Consider the following 20655-nt stretch of genomic DNA (forward strand, 5'->3'; position numbering starts at 1 on the left):
AGTTAGGCAAATCCAATCGGGCAGTGACATCATTAATCACTTTAGTAATCTGAAAAGGTCCCACGAATCTTTTGCCTAGTTTGGAAAATTTATGCACGTCTCTGAGATTTTTGGTAGACAAATACACCCAAGCGCCCACACGCAGAGGAAAATCCGAGCGGTGCTTACCCGCTTGCAGCTTTTGGGAGTCCTTAGCCTGTTGTAAGGCGGTCTGGACCGATTTCCATCCCTCGGCTAGGGATGAAATCCATTGTTGAAACTCTGGAGGATCCAAAGCTGTCGCGGGTAGTTGCGGCAACGGCGGGAACGAGCGACCAGACACAATTTCAAAGGGGGTTTTCTTTGTACTGCTATGAACCGCATTGTTATAGGCGTACTCCGCAAACGGAATGAGCTCGCACCAATTGTCTTGGTGGTAGTTGGTGTAACAACGTAAATACTGCTCTAGGGTTCTGTTCGTTCTCTCCGACTCACCGTCACTTTGAACGTGGTAGGGGGCGGCGACCGCCGGGGCGGCCCCCAACAACCCCAAAAACGCCTTCCAGAACTTTGAAATGAATTGGGGGCCGCGGTCGGAGACCACCTTAACGGGGGCGGAGTGTAGACGGTAAACATGTTGAATGAACAGCCGTGCTAACTTAGGAGCGGAGGGGATGGAAGCACATGGAACAAAATGGGCTTGTTTAGAAAATAAGTCCACCACCACCCACAAGACCGTGTTGCCATGACTTTCGGGCAAATCTGTAATAAAATCCATGGAGATGACTTCCCAAGGGCGGGAGGCCACCGGGAGAGGTTTCAACAGCCCATGGGGCTTTCCCGGAATGGTTTTGGCTTCTGCACAAACAGAGCAGCCTTTAATATACGCCTCAATGTCCTTGCGCATTGCGCGCCACCAGAACTGACGGCGGGCCAAATGCAGAGTTTTCAGAAAGCCAAAATGTCCAGCCGAGCGGGCATCGTGGCAGGCTTCAAGAACCTGCTTGCGGAGGGGGGGAGGCACGTACCAACACTCCCCCCTCCGCCAAACTCCATTCTCCAAACGCAATTGGGAATCACTTTCCTCCGCTGGAGGCTCGTGCAGCCCCGCCTCCTCGAGTTCCCGCAGGAAAGGAGAGACGAGACTAGGAATGGGCGGTGAAGGAGGAGTGGACGTTTGAGATCGGGTGACAGCCAGTCCTAACTGGGAGGGGGAGAGAACAGTGCGTGGAATGTCTCGTAAGGCAGCTCCACCCCCCTCCCCGGGTAGGCGCGAGAGCGCGTCAGCCAGTTTATTGGTTTTCCCGGGGAAAAAATGGACTGTGAAAGAGAAACGAGAAAAGAAATCGGCTCAACGGAGTTGTTTTGCGGACATCTTGAGGGGGGTGGAAAGAGCGGCCAGGTTTTTGTGATCCGACCAAACCTGAAAGGGGTGTTTAGCCCCCTCCAGCCAGTGGCGCCAAGTGGAGAGTGCTACTTTGATGGCTGCAGTCTCTTTATCCCCCACAGTCCAGTTGAGTTCAGCACCGGAGAATTTCTTTGATAAATAAGCACACGGAACCAGCCTACCATCTTTATTTTTCTGCAACAGGGCTGCCCCAAGCGCTTTGTCCGAGGCATCCACGTGAACCACAAACGGGAGATCTGGGTCAGGGTGCTTTAGGATAGGTTCGGTGGTAAAAGCAGACTTTAAGAGCTGAAAGGCTGTTTGACATTCTTCAGACCAGGAAAGGGGGGCCCCGGGCTTGGCGGACAGTGGATCTTTACCCTTAGTGCGTAAGAGGTCTGTGAGAGGGAGAGTCAGCTCAGCGAATTGGGGTATAAAGTCACGATAGAAATTAGCAAAACCCAGAAAAGATTGGAGTTCTTTGCGGTTGGTGGGGGCAGGCCATTGGAGGACCGCGTCAATTTTAGCAGGATCCATTTTTAAGCCCTCGGGCGAGATCCGGTAACCCAAATAGTCAATGGAGGTCTGGTGGAAACAGCATTTGGAGAGTTTGGCAAAGAGAGAGTTGTTGAGCAAGCGTTTCAATACTTCCCGAACCAATGCTTCATGCTCTTCTATGGTTTGTGAATAAATTAAAACGTCATCTAAGTATACCACAACTCCCTTGTACAATAAATCATGGAGAACTTCGTTGATGAGGGCCATAAAAGCCCCGGGGGCCCCACTTAACCCGAATGGCATTATCAAGTATTCAAACTGTCCAAACTTTGTGTTAAACGCAGTCAAGTGTTCATAGCCTTCAGCAATTCTGACCCTGTAGTAAGCTTCTCTCAAGTCTAATTTAGTAAAGATGCGCCCTTTGCCCAGTGCATCTAAAAGGTCCTTGATCAAAGGCAAAGGATATTTATTGGACAGGGAGACTGCATTGAGACCTCGATAATCTGTGCAAAGCCGTAAAGACCCATCTTTCTTTTTTACAAACAAAACGGGAGCAGCGTGTGTGTGTTTGGTAGCCCGCCGTATGAACCCGCGAGCGAGGTTCTTGTCCAAGAAGGCACGAAGTTCCTTCTCCTCATTGGGACTCATACGGTAGATTCTACCTTTGGGCAGTTGCGCCCCTGGCTGTATCACGATTTTGCAGTCAGTGTCTCTATGGGGTGGCAACTGATCGCATTCTTGCTCCTGAAAAACTCTGGCTAGATCTTGGTACGCCGGTGGGATGCCAATAGAATCGGGAGCAATCGCTGATGAAGCCAGGGAGGGGGGTGTGTCAGGAGAAGTTGAGTTTTCCCCCCAATTCATGTGTTCACCGCAGGGAGGGTCAGTGAATTCTAAGATCCGTTCTTTCCAAATGAACTTTGGTTCATGTAACAATAACCATGGCATGCCCAAAACTATGGAGTGTTTGGCCACTGGCGCCAAAATAAAACTAATTTTCTCCCAATGGTCGGCGCAACGGAGGAGAACCGGTTGTGTTTTGAACTGGGCCGGTCCTTCTATCCCAAGAGGGCTGCCGTCCATTTGGGTGAATGGTATGGGCTTAGCCAGGGGAATTTGGTCCAGACCTAGCTCTTCTGCCACCTGGGGCCGCATTAAGCAATGGGAGCAGCCAGAATCCACAAGGGCCGAGGCTATAATGCGAGTATGTTTAGCGGGGTTGGCCAAAAACGCTTGGACAGTAATGGGAGCGCTGCCTTCACTCACCGCGTCAGGAGTCGGACCCACATCCATGGGGGCTGAAGAAAGGCAAACAGCTGCTTCCCCCTCCTCTGGGTCGCCTTCGATGACCGCCTTAGAAGAGCCCGTCGGAGGCGGCCCCGACTTGCGTGGTGGCTTGGCAGATGGGGTGCGCGTGGCTGGAGCGGTTGGTTTTTGTTTCTTCGGACAGTTGGCGGCTAGATGACCTGGTCCTCCGCAGTAAAGGCACAATCCCAGTCGGCGACGGCGCTCAGAGGTGGTCTCGGTGGGGGCGGCTGGGCTTGCCTTGGTGGACGCAGTGGCAGGCTTCGGGCGTGGGCGGCCTCCGGCACGAGCGTATTCCAAGCGAGACGCCACCTGGGATCCCAACTGGATCCAATCAGCAACAGTGCGAGGAACCCGAATTAAAAACACCGTTTCACGCAGCTTGCCGTCAACAGCATCTGAGAAGTATTTGCATTTCATGCGTTCAGGCCACTCAGGAGGGAGTCGAGCAGCCGCCGCACGAAATTCACGGGCAAATTCTGCAAACGGACAGTTGCCCTGCTGGATAGTTTTGATGGTGCGGATAGCCTCATTTTCGGCGCCCGGATCTTGGAAGCGCGCTCTTAAGGCTTGGAGGAATGCGGGCACCGTGCGAGAGTCTTCATCTTGCAAATCCAAAAGGGTCACAAACCAGTCGGCTGCTGCCCCATCCAGGACTGAGCCGATGTCCCGTATTTTTTCGCGCTCAGACCGGTATAAATCATCATAGTCCTCCATGTGGGCATCGAGTTGCAAAATGAAGTAGGGAAGCTTGGAAGCGGTCCCATCAAAACGGGCAGGTATCGGGGGCCTATAGTAACCCCTTTCCACGGCTCTTGGCGCCGGCAGGGGCGGCGGTTGCGCGGGTTGAGCAGGTTGGGCGGGCAGCGGTTGCACAGGGGGGGCCGGAATCGGAGGCGGTATCAATGCCGGTGCCACTGGCGTTTGGGTGGCAGGACCCAGCCACGTTGCCCCTCTGGCGCCGGCAGTATCAGTAACAGCATAGACTCCAACTTGGGGCTTCCTGGTCTGCTGCCTCCTCAGTTCCCTCTCCAACGCAGCCAGCTCTCTCTCCTTGCGGGTCAATGCATCCTGGTGCGCATGCAGGGCTGCTTTTTCTCGTTCCAATTTAGCCAGTTCGTCCCGTTTAATAGCTGCAGTGAGCTCACTTTGCGTGCGCAAGGCCTGAACGCTTTCGCGTTGCCGCTGTAAATCCAGTCTGGAGTGTTCCAGGACCTTATCATGGACTGACAGGTTCTGCGCATATTGTCGTTGGAGCGCATCTTTGGCACGGTCCAACTTGAGTTGGACTTCTTTGCGTTGCTGTTCCCGGTCCCTCTGCAGGTTTTCGCGCTCTTGCTGCAACTGTGCCCGTTCCTCCTCCCATAGCTGGCGTTCACGGGTCCATGCTTCTTGGGCATCTCGCAGTCGGCCCACTTCCTCATCCCAGTTTTCTTTCGATGGGAGAGGGAACAGATCCGGCTGGGAGTGCAGGCTTTCCTCGGACTCTTCGTCGTCTGGAAGCGAGACATCGGAGACACCGTAGCCACCGGTGGCTCCCTGGGGTGCAGCCGCTGACCCGGGATCAGGGGGGTCCGATCGGAAGACGGTACGGACACCCCTCCCAATCCCAGGTTTAGTCCCAGTGTCCTTCGGACGGGCCCCAGTGCTGTGCCCCGGTGGTTCTTTGGGAGCATCACCAAAATACGAGTCCAGGAATCGTTCAATGGACTCCTGGGTTGCCGCATGAAAGGTGGTCAGGCCCGTCTCCTCCATGACAGGTTGCATCTGAGGTTTGTAATCCATACGAAAACGGGTAGAGATCCGATCCACAGGCGCTCGATCCATAGACAGCGCCCCAAACGACTCATGTAAGTCCCCATGGTCGTCGTCACGTCCCTCGTTCCAACGGAGTAAAGGAAGACTCGTGCTGATACGAGGACGGGAAAGAGTCACCAGCGAGGCCCGTTCTCCCGCCGGTTCCTCCAGATCCAGAAGGGAAAGGTCGGAGCCCTCTTTGGGGGCTACCGCACCTTCCGCAGTAATATTCAACCTCTCCATGCCGAGACACCAGAGGTCCACTGCACTAGGGATATAGATGAATTAAGATTCCTGCCACAATGTAAGGAATTCCATAGAAGCAGAAATAAAAGGCTCTTTGGTGAAAAAAGACCGTTTATTCAGACATCTTAGAAAGCTCAAGTACATGCAGTGGCAGGAATGACACTTCCCGCCAGAAGCACAGGTTATAACTCTGTTCATCCCATCCCCCTCCCTGCTTCCCATGGGAACGGAGACCTCATCTCCCGCGCAGAGATAAAGTCTCCGCCGATGAAGCTGGCCCATCGCCCGGGCTGTGGAATGTACTCAAGGTTAGGCGGCTGCCCTTACCATCAACACCATTGAAACCTTTACAGAGAGAGAGAGAGAGAGAGAGAATATGACTGATCATCTACGTTACTCTATTGCACAGGTGTCAAACTCGCGGCCCTCCAGATGTTCATGAACTTCAATTCCCATCAGCCCTTGCCAGTATGGCCAATGCTCATGTTGGGAGGGACTGATGGGAATTGTAGTTCATGAACATCTGGAGGGCCGCGAGTTTGACACCCCTGCTCTATTGCAAAGTGGGGGATTGAATCTGACCATAGTCTGACCCTGCAGGATCCCAGCCCTGGGTTGGGACATACCTGGAGATTTTTAGGGAGGGGGGTGCCAGTGGTGGACGGGGTTTGGAGAGGAGCGGGTATAATCAGAGGTGGGATCCGGCAGGTTCTCACAGGTTCCTGAGAGTAGGTTACTAACTATTTGTGTGTGCCGAGAGGGGGTTACTAATGGGTGATTTTGCCACGTGATTTTTGCCTTAGTTGCGCCCCTCCTCTCAGCAGTAGCGCGCAGAACTTGAAGCAGTCTAGCAGGAGGTGCACCGGCAGGCGTGGCAGCCTGCGCCTGCGTGCATTCGTTTCCCGCCCAAGCACCGGCGCAGCGGCTGCGTCCTTGCCACAGCCCCGCCCCAGGAATGCCTAGCCACGCCCCGTCGTGTCCCGCCACAGTTTGAATCCCACCACCATGGGAACCTGTTGCTAAAATTTTTGGATCCCACCACTGGGTATAATCCTGTAGAACCCACCCTCCAAAGTTGCCATTTTCTGCAGGGGAAATGGTCTCTGGTACCTGGAGTCCAGTCGTAATTCCAGGGGATCTCCAGTCACCACCTGGAGGATGGTAACCCTAGCTCGCTCATTGGACTCTGCGGATGGCCAAAAGTGCCTCTCGGTCGTGCACAGAGTCATGGAGAAAGGTCCCACTGAATTGGCAGGCGGTTGCTCAGGACGGCAGCTCCTCTGGGCATCCTAGTGACCGCGCTGCAGAGCGTAACAGGCCCAGTGGGACCTCTGCGTCTTTCTCATCCCTCCCTCTGCTTTCGTCCACCCCCAATTTGCCGTTCTGGGCCCTGCTCCCTTCCCGAATGTTGAATCGCCTGGCATACAGTGATCCCATTCAGGAGCGCCGGGCTCCGAACACTGGCTCACTCTTTGCCGCTACGAGGCCTTTGGGATCGCTGGTGCAGAGATTACAGTGGGTTCTTGTTTCCCCCCAAGCAAGTCGGAAAAGGGGGAGGTGGGGGTCTCCTCTCCATGCGTCCCTTGATGTGAGACTCTGTCTGAGCAGGGAGGGGTGCCCCCACAGCCCCAAAACAGCCTCTCTTTATACCGCACGGCCCCTCCCGATGCATTGTGGGCTCGGGGAGCTGACCAATTGGCTTGCGGTCCTTTTGTTTGAGTGTGTCCAGATGGGGGGAAACATGGCTCTCTCCCGGCGCTGCATTCCAGAGCCAGCCCTCTGCTCGGCTCGTCAAACACTCCTGGCCAGACAAATGCGGCTTCTGTCCGTTCCTTGGGAACATCTGGAGACGCCGAACGGGGCTCTGGTGTTTCCACCGCCTCAGCGGACAGACAGGGCCGCATCTGTTTGCGCATAAATGGGGATTCTCAGATGCAAAACGGTGCCCTTGAATTTTAAAAAGCTGGCCGGCAGAGCAGAGTCGATTCTGGCATCGACTCTTCTAGGCGAGAACCGCCACGCAATCGGCTTTGAATCCATTGTCGTCAAGAGCGATGTTTGAATTCAACGGGTTCACTCTCGACGTTGCCTGGCGCGGCCATGCCCCTCTGGGGTTCCGAAGCGAAAGGGAAAATGGACAGAGACAACTTTGTTCAAAGGCAAACCGTGGGCAAAGGAAACAGGTCAGAAACGGCACCTGGTGGGCCACTGCGAGTAACAGAGAGCTGGACTAGATGGACTCTGGTCTGATCCAGCTGGCTTGTTCTTATGTTCTTATGTTCTTAAACCACTTCTGGAAGACGGGTTGATCCATAGTTATTTATTAATTTGATAAAAGAAGAAGAACAGGAGAAGAGTTTGGATTTATATCCCCCCTTTCTCTCCTGTAAGGAGACTCAAAGGGGCTGACAATCTCCTTTCCCTCCCCCCTCCCCACAACAAACACCCTGTGAGGTGGGTGGGGCTGAGAGAGCTCCGAAGAACTGTGACTAGCCCAAGGTCACCCAGCTGGCATGCGTTGGAGGGCACAAGACAATCTGGTTCCCCAGATAAGCCTCCGCAGCTCAAGTGGCAGAGCAGGGAATCAAACCCGGTTCTCCAGATTAGAGTGCACCTGCTCTTAACCACTACGCCACGCTGGCTCTCAAAAGTATAGCCTGCAAACTCTCAGCCTGGTGACGTCCATGTAGGGCTGCCAACGGTTGGGAAATCTGTGGAGATTTGGGGGCAAATTATGAGGAGGATGGGGTTTGAGAAGGGGAGGGACCTCCAGGTATGATAACGCCATAGAGTTCACCCTCCAAAGCGGCCTTTTTCTCTGAAGGGACTGATTCCTGTCATCTGGAGATCGCATGTAATTCCAGGAAATCTCTGGGCCTCACCTGGAGGCTGGCAGCCATAAGAAGAAGAAGAAGAGAAGAAGAGTTTGGATTTCTATCCCCCCTTTCTCTCCTGCAGGAGACTCAAAGGGGCTGACAATCTCCTTGCCCTTCCCCCCTCACAACAAACACCCTGTGAGGTGAGTGGGGCTGAGAGAGCTCCGAGAAGCTGTGACTAGCCCAAGGTCACCCAGCTGGCGTGTGTGGGAGTGCACAGGCTAATCTGAATTCCCCAGAGAAGCCTCCACTGCTCAGGCGGCAGAGCGGAGAATCAAACCCGGTTCCTCCAGATTAGATACACGAGCTCTTAACCTCCTACGCCACTGCTGAAACATGCTTGCCAACCTCCAGGTGGGGTCTGGAGGTCTTCCAGAATGGCCATCAACCTCCAGTTGACAGAGATCGTTTTCCTGGGAGGCAACCGGTGCTTTGGAAAGTGGAATTATTCCTGCACCTTCCCAAATCCTGCCCTCTGCAACCTCCACCCGCCTAGCGTGGTGCAGTGATTAAAAGCGGCGGACTCTAATCTGGAGAACTGGTTCGATCCCCCACTCCTCCACACGAGCAATGGACTCTTATTTGAGGAACTGCATTTGTTTCCCCCCCTCCTCCACATGAAGCCCGCTGGGCGACCTCGGGCCAGTCACAGTTCTCTCCGAACTCTCTCATTCCCCGCCTACCTCACAAGGTAGGTGCTAGTGTAACCTCCTTCTGTGGGTTCTGTGGGGCAGAACCTGGAATGAGTTGCAAAGAACCAAATTTAAACAACAAAATGGTTTACTTTTCTTTACAATTAACACTTTTAAAACATCAACATTTAACGTTACAATTCAAGGTCCTGTTCAGGTTGCATTTCAAGTCCTTCTATTTACAGTCTACTGATGTTGCCAAGTCCAAATCTTCTTTGCAAGTTGGCTGGCTCCTGAAGACTCCAAGGGCTTGATGAACAGGTTGCAACATGATGAAGGTCTCCAGGAGAACTCTCACCCATTACAACCACAAAAGAAACCCTGAAACAATAAACTCCAACATTTACAACACAGCAAAACAACAACTACCTTCCCAGTAGTTCCCAACAATATTGAAATTACCTTAACAAGGTGTTAAGGGCTTATAGAAATCAAGGTCCGAGTCTGGTAGCCTTGTTCTTCTGCAAAAGAGCTCTTTCAGCCTCTCTGCTGCTCCGAGTCTCCACCCCTTACTGGGTCAACCCATTCTGGGCCAACCCATTCTGGGCATGGGGGTTACACTAGGTTTATGAATTTTTGTATATTGTTTTAACTTGTTTTAATTTATTTTATTTGGTGTATGTTGTTTTGGCCATTGTATGTTTGGCCCAGTGTACACCGCCCAGAGCCCTTCGGGGGTGGGCATATAAATAAATAAATAAATGATAGAGAGAGAGAGAGAGAAAGAGAGAGAGAGAGAGAGAGAGAGAGAGACGATAGATAGATAGATAGATAGATAGATAGACAGACAGACAGACAGACAGACAGACAGACAGACAGACAGACAGACAGACAGACAGACAGGTAGGTAGGTAGGTAGGTAGGTAGGTAGACAGGTAGACAGACAGGTAGGTAGACAGACAGGTAGGTAGACAGACAGGTAGACAGGTAGATAGGTAGATAAATAAAGGTGCCTGTAATGGGGAGCCGAAGGAAAGGTGATTGCAAACGGCTTTGGAACTCCTTACAGCTGAGAAAAGCCGAGCATAAATCCAAACTCTCCAAATCTCCAGGAATTTCCCAAGCTGAATTGCGAACCCTGGAAATTCATCCTGATTTTAAACCTCCACAGCTGCCGAGTGGAATCTTATCTCTCGATTTATTGCCCGATCAAGGTTCCCGAGGGCATCGAGGCGAACATTTACACACCTTCCTAAATTGGGGAAATGTATTTCCCGCGAGGCATTTCCTTGTGACCCCTCTAAGAAACCTTGGAGGGAGTTAATGGGTTCTTCCTCCTCAAGAAGGCTTAATCAGAGCGATTATCTTAAGGGGCACAGGGCAAGACACAGGTAGACTCTGGGCTTGGCCCCCCCCCCAGCTCGGAGGAAGCAGGTTACAGCTGAGAAGGGAACAATTTGGGGAGGGGAAGCAGGGATTCATTTCAGCCAAGCCCGGTCGGGGGCCGGTTGCCGAACATGGATCTTTTGCTCTTTTGGACGGAAAAGTGGTTCCTCCTCCGCCTAATCTCGTAACGGCACAAGGCTGCTTTTGATTTTTCAGAAAGCAGAGGACGCGGGAGTGCCAGAGGCGACAGCCAAAGGCGCAGAGGGCTCTAAAACGGAATTAGGCCGATTGGTGGAGGAGAGGCCTGTCAGTGGCTTCCAGCCGTGGCAAGTAAATGGAACCTCCATGTCCAAAGGCAGTCATCCATGTCCAAAGGCAGTCAAAGGCATCTTAGTTGATAGTTCCATGGGGATGTCAACTCAATGCATGGCAGCTGTGAAAAAGGCAAACTCTATGCTGGGGATCATTAGGAAAGGAGTTGATAATACAACTGCAAAGATTGTCATGCCCTTATATAAAGCCGTGGTGCGACCGCACTTGGAGTCCTGTGTTCAGTTCTGGTCGCCACATCTCAAAAAGGATATCGAAGAGATAGAAAGAGTGCAGAGAAGGGCAACGAGGATGATTGAGGGACTGGAGCACCTTCCTTATGAGGAGAGGCTGCAGCATTTGGGACTCTTTAGTTTGGAGAGGAGACGTCTGAGGGGGGATATGATTGAAGTCTATCAAATTATGCATGGGGTAGAAAATGTTGACAGAGAGAAATTTTTCTCTCTTTCTCACAATACTAGAACCAGGGGGCATCCATTGGAAATGCTGGCGGGAAGAATTAGGACTAATCAAAGGAAACACTTCTTCACGCAACGTGTGATTGGTGTATGGAATATGCTGCCACAGGAGGTGGTGATGGCCACTAACCTGGATAGCTTTAAAAAGGGCTTGGACAGATTTATGGAGGAGAAGTCGATCTATGGCTCCCAATCTTGATCCTCCTTGATCTCAGATTGCAAATGCCTTAGCAGACCAGGTGCTCAGGAGCAGCAGCAGCAGAAGGCCATTGCTTTCACATCCTGCAGGTGAGCTCCCAAAGGCACCTGGTGGGCCACTGCAAGTAGCAGAGTGCTGGACTAGATGGACTCTGGTCTGATCCAGCTGGCTTGATCTTATGTTCTTATGCTCTGAATCCCAGTGCCAAGAACCAACTTCAAGGGAAGGTCTCGGCCTCCATGCCACGTGGCTGGATTTGCAGAGGGACTGGTTGGCCACCACGTGAGGCAGGATTCCAGACTGGATGGACCTCCACAGGTCTGATCCAGCAGAGCTCTTCTGATGTTCTGAACCCACATCATGGGAGGGGAGATACATAGCTACTTATCACAGGTCAGTCTCGTCCGTCCTGTCAATGCACATCTGGGCTGGAACCCTTGCAAATGCAGGCTAGGCTTCCCTTTCTGGAGTGTTCTTCCATTTAAAATCATCTCTGCAAAGAGGCAAAAAGTGTGCCAAAACAGCCACACTACAACCTTTCCCCCTGACAAGCTATCTTTCCACATGCAGGGAATATTTTCAGCTGGAGGAATGGCCTGTTGCAGTCCTAGTCAGAGATGAGAAGAAGAAAACGTTTGGATTCATACCCCACCTTTCTCTCCTGTAAGGAGACTCAAGGGGGCTGACAAGCTCCTTTCCCTTCCTCTCCCCACAACAGACACCTGGTGAGGCAGGTGGGGCTGAGCGAGTTCCGAGAGAACTGTGACTAACTCAAGGTCACCCAGCAAGCATGTGTTGGAGTGCACAAGCTAATCTGGTTCCCCAGATAAGCCTCCAAAAATGCAGGTCCACATAATCAAAGCAGATGGCCAGCCAGTGTGGAAACACATCTGGTTCACCAGATAAGCGTCTGCCACTCAGGTGGAGGAGTGGGGAATCAAACCCGGTCCTCCAGATTAGACTGCACCCAGTCTTAACCGCCACACCACGCTGGCTCTCAGTTGTCCGATCCAGATTGTAAACCCAGATCTCCCGGATTACTCCAACCGCTACACTGTGTGGTGTTCAGCGCTGTGTGCTGAACATGTGTCAAAATTTCCCCAGCGGACATATTTCTTTGAAAAACGGAAGGAAGGGAGACCTGGCGTTGGGGGCGGGGGGTGCTGTCACTCACTGGTTTGCCCCCACTGCAGAGGAAGAGGGAGAGCAGGTTCGGGGCTTCCTGGATTTTCTGAGCAAGGAGGAAACGCAGCTCTGCAGCTCACTCACGGGAAAGGGCCGGAGTGGTCCGAGGGATTTCTGAAAACAGGAAGAAAACTATAAAGGACAAGTGTGTGTGTGTGTGTGTGTGTTTGGGGGGGGGGCCCCCACCCATTTTCAGCTGGAGGAATGGCCTGTTGCAGTCCTAGTCAGAGATGAGATGGGCCACTGCGAGTAGCAGAGAGCTGGACTAGATGGACTCTGGTCTGATCCAGCAGGCTCTTTCTTCTGTTCTTAAGGCCATTGCTTTCACCTCCTGCCTGTGAGCTCCCAAAGGCACCTGGTGGGCCACTGCGAGTAGCAGAGAGCTGGACTAGATGGACTCTGGTCTGATCCAGCTGGCTCTTTCTTCTGTTCTTAAGGCCATTGCTTTCACCTCCTGCCTGTGAGCTCCCAAAGGCACCTGGTGGGCCACTGCGAGTAGCAGAGAGCTGGACTAGATGGACTCTGGTCTGATCCAGCAGGCTCTTTCTTCTGTTCTTAAGGCCATTGCTTTCACCTCCTGCCTGTGAGCTCCCAAAGGCACCTGGTGGGCCACTGCGAGTAGCAGAGTGCTGGACTAGATGGACTCTGGTCTGATCCAGCTGGCTCTTTCTTCTGTTCTTAAGGCCATTGCTTTCACCTCCTGCCTGTGAGCTCCCAAAGGCACCTGGTGGGCCACTGCGAGTAGCAGAGAGCTGGACTAGATGGACTCTGGTCTGATCCAGCAGGCTCGTTCTTCTGTTCTTAAGGCCATTGCTTTCACCTCCTGCACGTGAGCTCCCAAAGGCACCTGGTGGGCCACTGCGAGTAGCAGAGGGCTAGACTTGACGGACTCCAGTCTGATCCAGCAGGCTAGTTCTTATGTTCTTAAGATGCTGCAGGACCAATTCCCATCCCAGCAACTTAGAAATGGCCCCATCTCCCCCTATCTGCAAGGGCTTCCTTGCCTGGCTGGAGTCTCCCACCTGCCCTCTAGATTCACTGGTTAAAAAAATAATAATAATAAAGCTCCCCCAAAGAAGAAGGAGAGTTTGGATTTATACCCTCCTTTTCTCAAAGGGGCTTACAATCTCCTTTCCCTCTCCCACACACAACAAATGCCTTGCGAGGTGGGTGGGGCTGAGAGAGCTCCCAAGAACTGTGACTAGCTCAAGGTCACCCAGCTGGCATGTGTTGGGAGTGCACAAGCTAATCTAATTCCCCAGATAAGCCTCCACAGCTCAAGTGGCAGAATGGGGAATCAAACCCGGTTCTCCAGATTAGAGCGCACCTGCTCTTAACCACTATGCTACTACTGCTCTGTATCTATTGCAAGAGAATTACCATGGGGACCCAGGCAGGGAAAACGTGGGGGGGACCCTCTCTTTCGGCAGTTCCAATGCTGAGGTGCTCCGCTGGCAGACACAGCAACTGCCCGGCTTCCAAAGGAAATAGCACTGGCACGTGGAACGGCCCATCTTCTCTACTGCACCCAGGAAACTCTTGAGTAAACTGCTCTCTCGTAGAACCATCCCAGCAATTTACTACAAGGGCCACCAAGTACAAACCCCTGCCAAAAATGCAGGTACACATCATCAAAGCAGATGGCCGGCCAGCCTCTGTTTAAACCCACCCCCCACCCCCCAGCTTGATCTTATAGAATAAAATCATAGAGACCATGGCTCTAATATGACGGATTGATCTTCTGCCGCGTTTGTCACCGCCTCAAACCCAACCATTTCAGCCAGTTCGCATGTCCAGCTGCCAGCCCTCAAGTTTGCGTTCACAGGTGTGAACCAGCTGTCCTCCCCACAACAGACACCTAGTGTTGTAATCAGCTTATAAGAACATAAGAACTAGCCAGCTGGATCAGACCAGAGTCCATCTAGTCCAGCACTCTGCTACGCACAGTGGCCCACCAGGTGCCTTTGGGAGCTCACAGGCAGGATGTGAAAGCAATGGCCTTCTGCTGCTGCTGCTCCTGCTCCTGAGCACCTGGTCTGCTAAGGCATTTGCAATCTGAGATCAAGGAGGATCAAGATTGGGAGCCAGAGATCGACTTCTCCTCCATCAATCTGTCCAAGCCCCTTTTAAAGCTATCCAGGTTAGTGGCCATCACCACCTCCTGTGGCAGCATATTCCAAACACCAGTCACACGTTGCGTGAAATGTTTCCTTTTATTAGTCCTAATTCTTCCCCCCAGCATTTCCAATGGATGCCCCCTGGTTCTAGTATTGTGAGAAAGAGAGAGAAATTTCTCTCTGTCCACATTTTCTACCCCATGCATAATTTGATAGACTTCAATCATATCCCCCCTCAGACGTCTCCTCTCCAAACTAAAGAGTCCCAAACGCTGCAGCCTCTTCTCACAAGGAAGGTGCTCCAGTCCCTCAATCATCCTTGTTGCCCTTCTCTGCACTCTTTCTATCTCTTCGATATCCTTTTTGAGATGCGGCGACCAGAACTGAACACAGTACTCCAAGTGCGGTCGCACCACGGCTTTATATAAGGGCATGACAATCCTTGCAGTTTTATTACCAACTCCTTTCCTAATGATTCCCAGCATAGAGTTTGCCTTTTTCACAGCTGCCAGGCATTGAGTTGACATTCCCATGGAACTATCAACTAAGACGCCCAAATCCCTTTCCTGGTCTGTGACTTATAGCACTGACCCTTGTAGGGTGTAGGTGACGCTTCTGTTTGATCCTGCCACATCTCCTGTCTCCTGCCTGGGATGTGGGAACCCTTCTACTCTCGTTCCCCCTCCCTGCTGTGCTTATGTTTTTCCGCTTTGCTTCTCAGGCAAGGCCTTATCTGCTCATTAGACAACTGCTCCTGTTGTAGCTCTTTCAGTCACGTGGAATGTGGGTTCCTTTACCCCGGGGAGAGAGGTTTCTTAATCTCTGGGCTGTGGGACTGGAGGGTTGCCATCGCCCCTTGGGAACTGGTAGTCAGGGGCGAGGTCAGAGGTGGGATCCAGCAGGTTCTCACCAGTTCCCGAGAGTGGGTTACTAATTATTTGTGTGTGCCGAGAGGGGGTTACTCATTGGGTCTGCTTTTCCGTTAGAAATTCCATGAGGTCCAAAAATCATAAAGTCCTGTTGTTTCCTATGTGGCTGGTTAGCGAAGGTAGAAAACGGGATAATTCTCCCCGTTGGGCTGTTTTAAAAACATGTTTTAGAAATATGGTAAAGTTCCTTGTTTACCCCCCCCCCCCCCCACCCCCCCCCCCCCCCACCCCCCCCCCCCCCCACCCCCCCCCCCCCCCACCCCCCCCCCCCCCCACCCCCCCCCCCCCCCACCCCCCCCCCCCCCCACCCCCCCCCCCCCCCACCCCCCCCCCCCCCCACCCCCCCCCCCCCCCACCCCCCCCCCCCCCCACCCCCCCCCCCCCCCACCCCCCCCCCCCCCCACCCCCCCCCCCCCCCACCCCCCCCCCCCCCCACCCCCCCCCCCCCCCACCCCCCCCCCCCCCCACCCCCCCCCCCCCCCACCCCCCCCCCCCCCCACCCCCCCCCCCCCCCACCCCCCCCCCCCCCCACCCCCCCCCCCCCCCACCCCCCCCCCCCCCCACCCCCCCCCCCCCCCACCCCCCCCCCCCCCCACCCCCCCCCCCCCCCACCCCCCCCCCCCCCCACCCCCCCCCCCCCCCACCCCCCCCCCCCCCCACCCCCCCCCCCCCCCACCCCCCCCCCCCCCCACCCCCCCCCCCCCCCACCCCCCCCCCCCCCCACCCCCCCCCCCCCCCACCCCCCCCCCCCCCCACCCCCCCCCCCCCCCACCCCCCCCCCCCCCCACCCCCCCCCCCCCCCACCCCCCCCCCCCCCCACCCCCCCCCCCCCCCACCCCCCCCCCCCCCCACCCCCCCCCCCCCCCACCCCCCCCCCCCCCCACCCCCCCCCCCCCCCACCCCCCCCCCCCCCCACCCCCCCCCCCCCCCACCCCCCCCCCCCCCCACCCCCCCCCCCCCCCACCCCCCCCCCCCCCCACCCCCCCCCCCCCCCACCCCCCCCCCCCCCCACCCCCCCCCCCCCCCACCCCCCCCCCCCCCCACCCCCCCCCCCCCCCACCCCCCCCCCCCCCCACCCCCCCCCCCCCCCACCCCCCCCCCCCCCCACCCCCCCCCCCCCCCACCCCCCCCCCCCCCCACCCCCCCCCCCCCCCACCCCCCCCCCCCCCCACCCCCCCCCCCCCCCACCCCCCCCCCCCCCCACCCCCCCCCCCCCCCACCCCCCCCCCCCCCCACCCCCCCCCCCCCCCACCCCCCCCCCCCCCCACCCCCCCCCCCCCCCACCCCCCCCCCCCCCCACCCCCCCCCCCCCCCACCCCCCCCCCCCCCCACCCCCCCCCCCCCCCACCCCCCCCCCCCCCCACCCCCCCCCCCCCCCACCCCCCCCCCCCCCCACCCCCCCCCCCCCCCACCCCCCCCCCCCCCCACCCCCCCCCCCCCCCACCCCCCCCCCCCCCCACCCCCCCCCCCCCCCACCCCCCCCCCCCCCCACCCCCCCCCCCCCCCACCCCCCCCCCCCCCCACCCCCCCCCCCCCCCACCCCCCCCCCCCCCCACCCCCCCCCCCCCCCACCCCCCCCCCCCCCCACCCCCCCCCCCCCCCACCCCCCCCCCCCCCCACCCCCCCCCCCCCCCACCCCCCCCCCCCCCCACCCCCCCCCCCCCCCACCCCCCCCCCCCCCCACCCCCCCCCCCCCCCACCCCCCCCCCCCCCCACCCCCCCCCCCCCCCACCCCCCCCCCCCCCCACCCCCCCCCCCCCCCACCCCCCCCCCCCCCCACCCCCCCCCCCCCCCACCCCCCCCCCCCCCCACCCCCCCCCCCCCCCACCCCCCCCCCCCCCCACCCCCCCCCCCCCCCACCCCCCCCCCCCCCCACCCCCCCCCCCCCCCACCCCCCCCCCCCCCCACCCCCCCCCCCCCCCACCCCCCCCCCCCCCCACCCCCCCCCCCCCCCACCCCCCCCCCCCCCCACCCCCCCCCCCCCCCACCCCCCCCCCCCCCCACCCCCCCCCCCCCCCACCCCCCCCCCCCCCCACCCCCCCCCCCCCCCACCCCCCCCCCCCCCCACCCCCCCCCCCCCCCACCCCCCCCCCCCCCCACCCCCCCCCCCCCCCACCCCCCCCCCCCCCCACCCCCCCCCCCCCCCACCCCCCCCCCCCCCCACCCCCCCCCCCCCCCACCCCCCCCCCCCCCCACCCCCCCCCCCCCCCACCCCCCCCCCCCCCCACCCCCCCCCCCCCCCACCCCCCCCCCCCCCCACCCCCCCCCCCCCCCACCCCCCCCCCCCCCCACCCCCCCCCCCCCCCACCCCCCCCCCCCCCCACCCCCCCCCCCCCCCACCCCCCCCCCCCCCCACCCCCCCCCCCCCCCACCCCCCCCCCCCCCCACCCCCCCCCCCCCCCACCCCCCCCCCCCCCCACCCCCCCCCCCCCCCACCCCCCCCCCCCCCCACCCCCCCCCCCCCCCACCCCCCCCCCCCCCCACCCCCCCCCCCCCCCACCCCCCCCCCCCCCCACCCCCCCCCCCCCCCACCCCCCCCCCCCCCCACCCCCCCCCCCCCCCACCCCCCCCCCCCCCCACCCCCCCCCCCCCCCACCCCCCCCCCCCCCCACCCCCCCCCCCCCCCACCCCCCCCCCCCCCCACCCCCCCCCCCCCCCACCCCCCCCCCCCCCCACCCCCCCCCCCCCCCACCCCCCCCCCCCCCCACCCCCCCCCCCCCCCACCCCCCCCCCCCCCCACCCCCCCCCCCCCCCACCCCCCCCCCCCCCCACCCCCCCCCCCCCCCACCCCCCCCCCCCCCCACCCCCCCCCCCCCCCACCCCCCCCCCCCCCCACCCCCCCCCCCCCCCACCCCCCCCCCCCCCCACCCCCCCCCCCCCCCACCCCCCCCCCCCCCCACCCCCCCCCCCCCCCACCCCCCCCCCCCCCCACCCCCCCCCCCCCCCACCCCCCCCCCCCCCCACCCCCCCCCCCCCCCACCCCCCCCCCCCCCCACCCCCCCCCCCCCCCACCCCCCCCCCCCCCCACCCCCCCCCCCCCCCACCCCCCCCCCCCCCCACCCCCCCCCCCCCCCACCCCCCCCCCCCCCCACCCCCCCCCCCCCCCACCCCCCCCCCCCCCCACCCCCCCCCCCCCCCACCCCCCCCCCCCCCCACCCCCCCCCCCCCCCACCCCCCCCCCCCCCCACCCCCAGGGAGCCGCACCACAAGCTCGAAAGAGCCATTTGCGGCTCGCGAGCCGCGGGTTCCCGACCCCTGATCTAGATCAGTGTTTCCCAACCTTTTCAACGTCGTGGTACCCTTGACCTCGCTCTTCATATCTCAGGGTACCCTTGAAGTTCGTTTCTCTCCCCCCCCCCGCATTTTTTAGGGTTTTTCCCGTTTTTGGCCGGTAGGTGGGGGGAGTGGCAAGCAGGGGGAGGGGAGGGGAAGCCACGTTGACAGCCGTGTTGTTTGTTTGCCTATATTCAGCATGGATTGGGGGGATTTAAAGGGAGAGCTCCCTTTAAATCTACCTCCCCAATCCACGCCAAATTTAGGCAAATAAAACAATGCTGTTTTTCAGTGTTGTTTAAAGGGAGCCCATGAGGCTTCCAACCCCCCCTTCAAAATCCATTTGATTCTCGTGGGGGGGGGGGCAGGCGGTAGCGTTGTCATGGTACCCCTGGGACGTGCTCATGGCACCCCAGGGTACCACGGAACCCTGGTTGGGAATCACTGATCTAGATCTTATGTTATCGCTGGAGACTGTGTTTTCTCGATTTTGTTTATATACCGATAAAGGTTGGGTGACCTACGACCGGCAGGGCCAGGAGAGGGGAGAAAAGCGCTGAGAGCGCCTCAATCTGACACGGGCTGCAGCAGGTGACAGAGAAACAGGAGGGGAAAACGACAGACCGCTCAAATCGCAGCCCACGAAGGCATTCCCAGGGAGTGACTTTTGTGTGCATTTTTTCCGCGCAGAGACAGGACCATTCCCAATTTGTGCATCCGCGCAAAGAAGCCGTGGGGGCGGGACAGGATCATTCTGCTTGGTCAAGGACCCGCAGCAAAGGGCATCCCATCAGATAGTCTCTCAAGTCCTGGTGTAAAGGGAGTGTGCGGTCCCGATGCTGATAACCTCCCTCTTGGCTCCGCAGGCTGCTGGCGATGCTGGGGCTCCGGTTACAGGAAGCCGCTGTGTCTTTAGCACTCCAGACAGGTGATTCCTCAGGAAAGAATGTGTCCTCACTTCCTGGAAGACTGGCTGCCTGCCGGAGGGTGGGGGGGGGGAGAGAGAGAGAGAGAGAAGCTATCAGCTAAAGTAGAATAGGAGTGTTGGTTTCTGCCCGGATGCTGACAGTTGCTCAACCTGCTAGTAAACACTGGACCAAAAACAGTAGCAAACAAAGAGGCAGAAGTGCCCCCCCCCCTCCCGTCCTTTACATCTGGGCCTCTTGCCATCTTGGGACTTGCCTCTCCTCCCTCTTGAGAGAGGATGTTGATCTATGGCTACCAATCTTAATCCTCCTTGATCTCAGATTGCAAATGCCTTAGCAGACCAGGTGCTCGGGAGCAGCTGCAGCCGCAGAAGGCCATTGCTTTCACACCCTGCCTGTGAGCTCCCAAAGGCACCTGGTGGGCCACTGCGAGTAGCAGAGAGCTGCACTAGATGGACTCTGGTCTGATCCAGCAGGCTAGTTCTTATGTTCTTATGTTCTTGGGATTTTAAAAAAATGGGGTTGCTGGACGCCACTTTTTTTCATTAGTCTTTACATTTTTATCGCTGCTTTTAAAGGTTTTCGTTGTTTTATCTTTATATGTGACTGTCTGTTGTGCACCGCCCAGAGCCCTTCGGGGATGGGGCGGTATAAAAGTTGAAAGAATAAATAAATAAAAATAAATAAAGTCATGCAGAGAGCCTGCACCTACCTGGTCTGGAAACAGTTGGGGCCGAGGAACCACACCTGAGAGCCAGTGTGGTGTAGTGGTTAAGAGCAGGTGGATTTCCTTCCCCTTCCTCGCCCCACAACAGACACCTCGTGAGGAAGGTGGGGCTGAGAGAGTTCTGAGAGAACTGTGACTAGCCCGAGGTCACCCAGCAGGACACTAGGAGCGCAGAAACACATGTGATCCACCAGATGGAGGAGTGGGGAATCAAACCTAGTTCTCCAGATAAGAATCCACCTGCTCTTAACCACTAAGAACATAAGAACAAGCCTGCTGGATCAGACCAGAGTCCCTCTTGTCCAGCTCTCTGCTACTCGCAGTGGCCCACCGGGTGCCTTTGGGAGCTCACATGTAGGATGTGAAAGCAATGGCCTTCTGCGGCTGCAGCTGCTCCTGAGCACC

General features: G+C 58.3%; 1 protein-coding gene across 2 annotated transcripts in view; it reads right to left on the bottom strand.

The window, feature by feature from the left end:
* Positions 1-18936: 18936 nt before the first annotated feature.
* Positions 18937-20655, bottom strand: part of ARMC9 (armadillo repeat containing 9) — a 127669-nt gene continuing 125950 nt past the window's right edge. For both annotated transcript variants that reach the window (XM_048502029.1, XM_048502028.1), the window contains one exon: positions 18937-19574. The gene's annotated coding sequence lies outside the window, so the exon portion shown is untranslated. The remainder of the gene's footprint in view (positions 19575-20655) is intronic.

This window comes from Sphaerodactylus townsendi, linkage group LG06 (assembly GCF_021028975.2).
Source record: "Sphaerodactylus townsendi isolate TG3544 linkage group LG06, MPM_Stown_v2.3, whole genome shotgun sequence".
Lineage (NCBI taxonomy): Eukaryota > Metazoa > Chordata > Lepidosauria > Squamata > Sphaerodactylidae > Sphaerodactylus > Sphaerodactylus townsendi.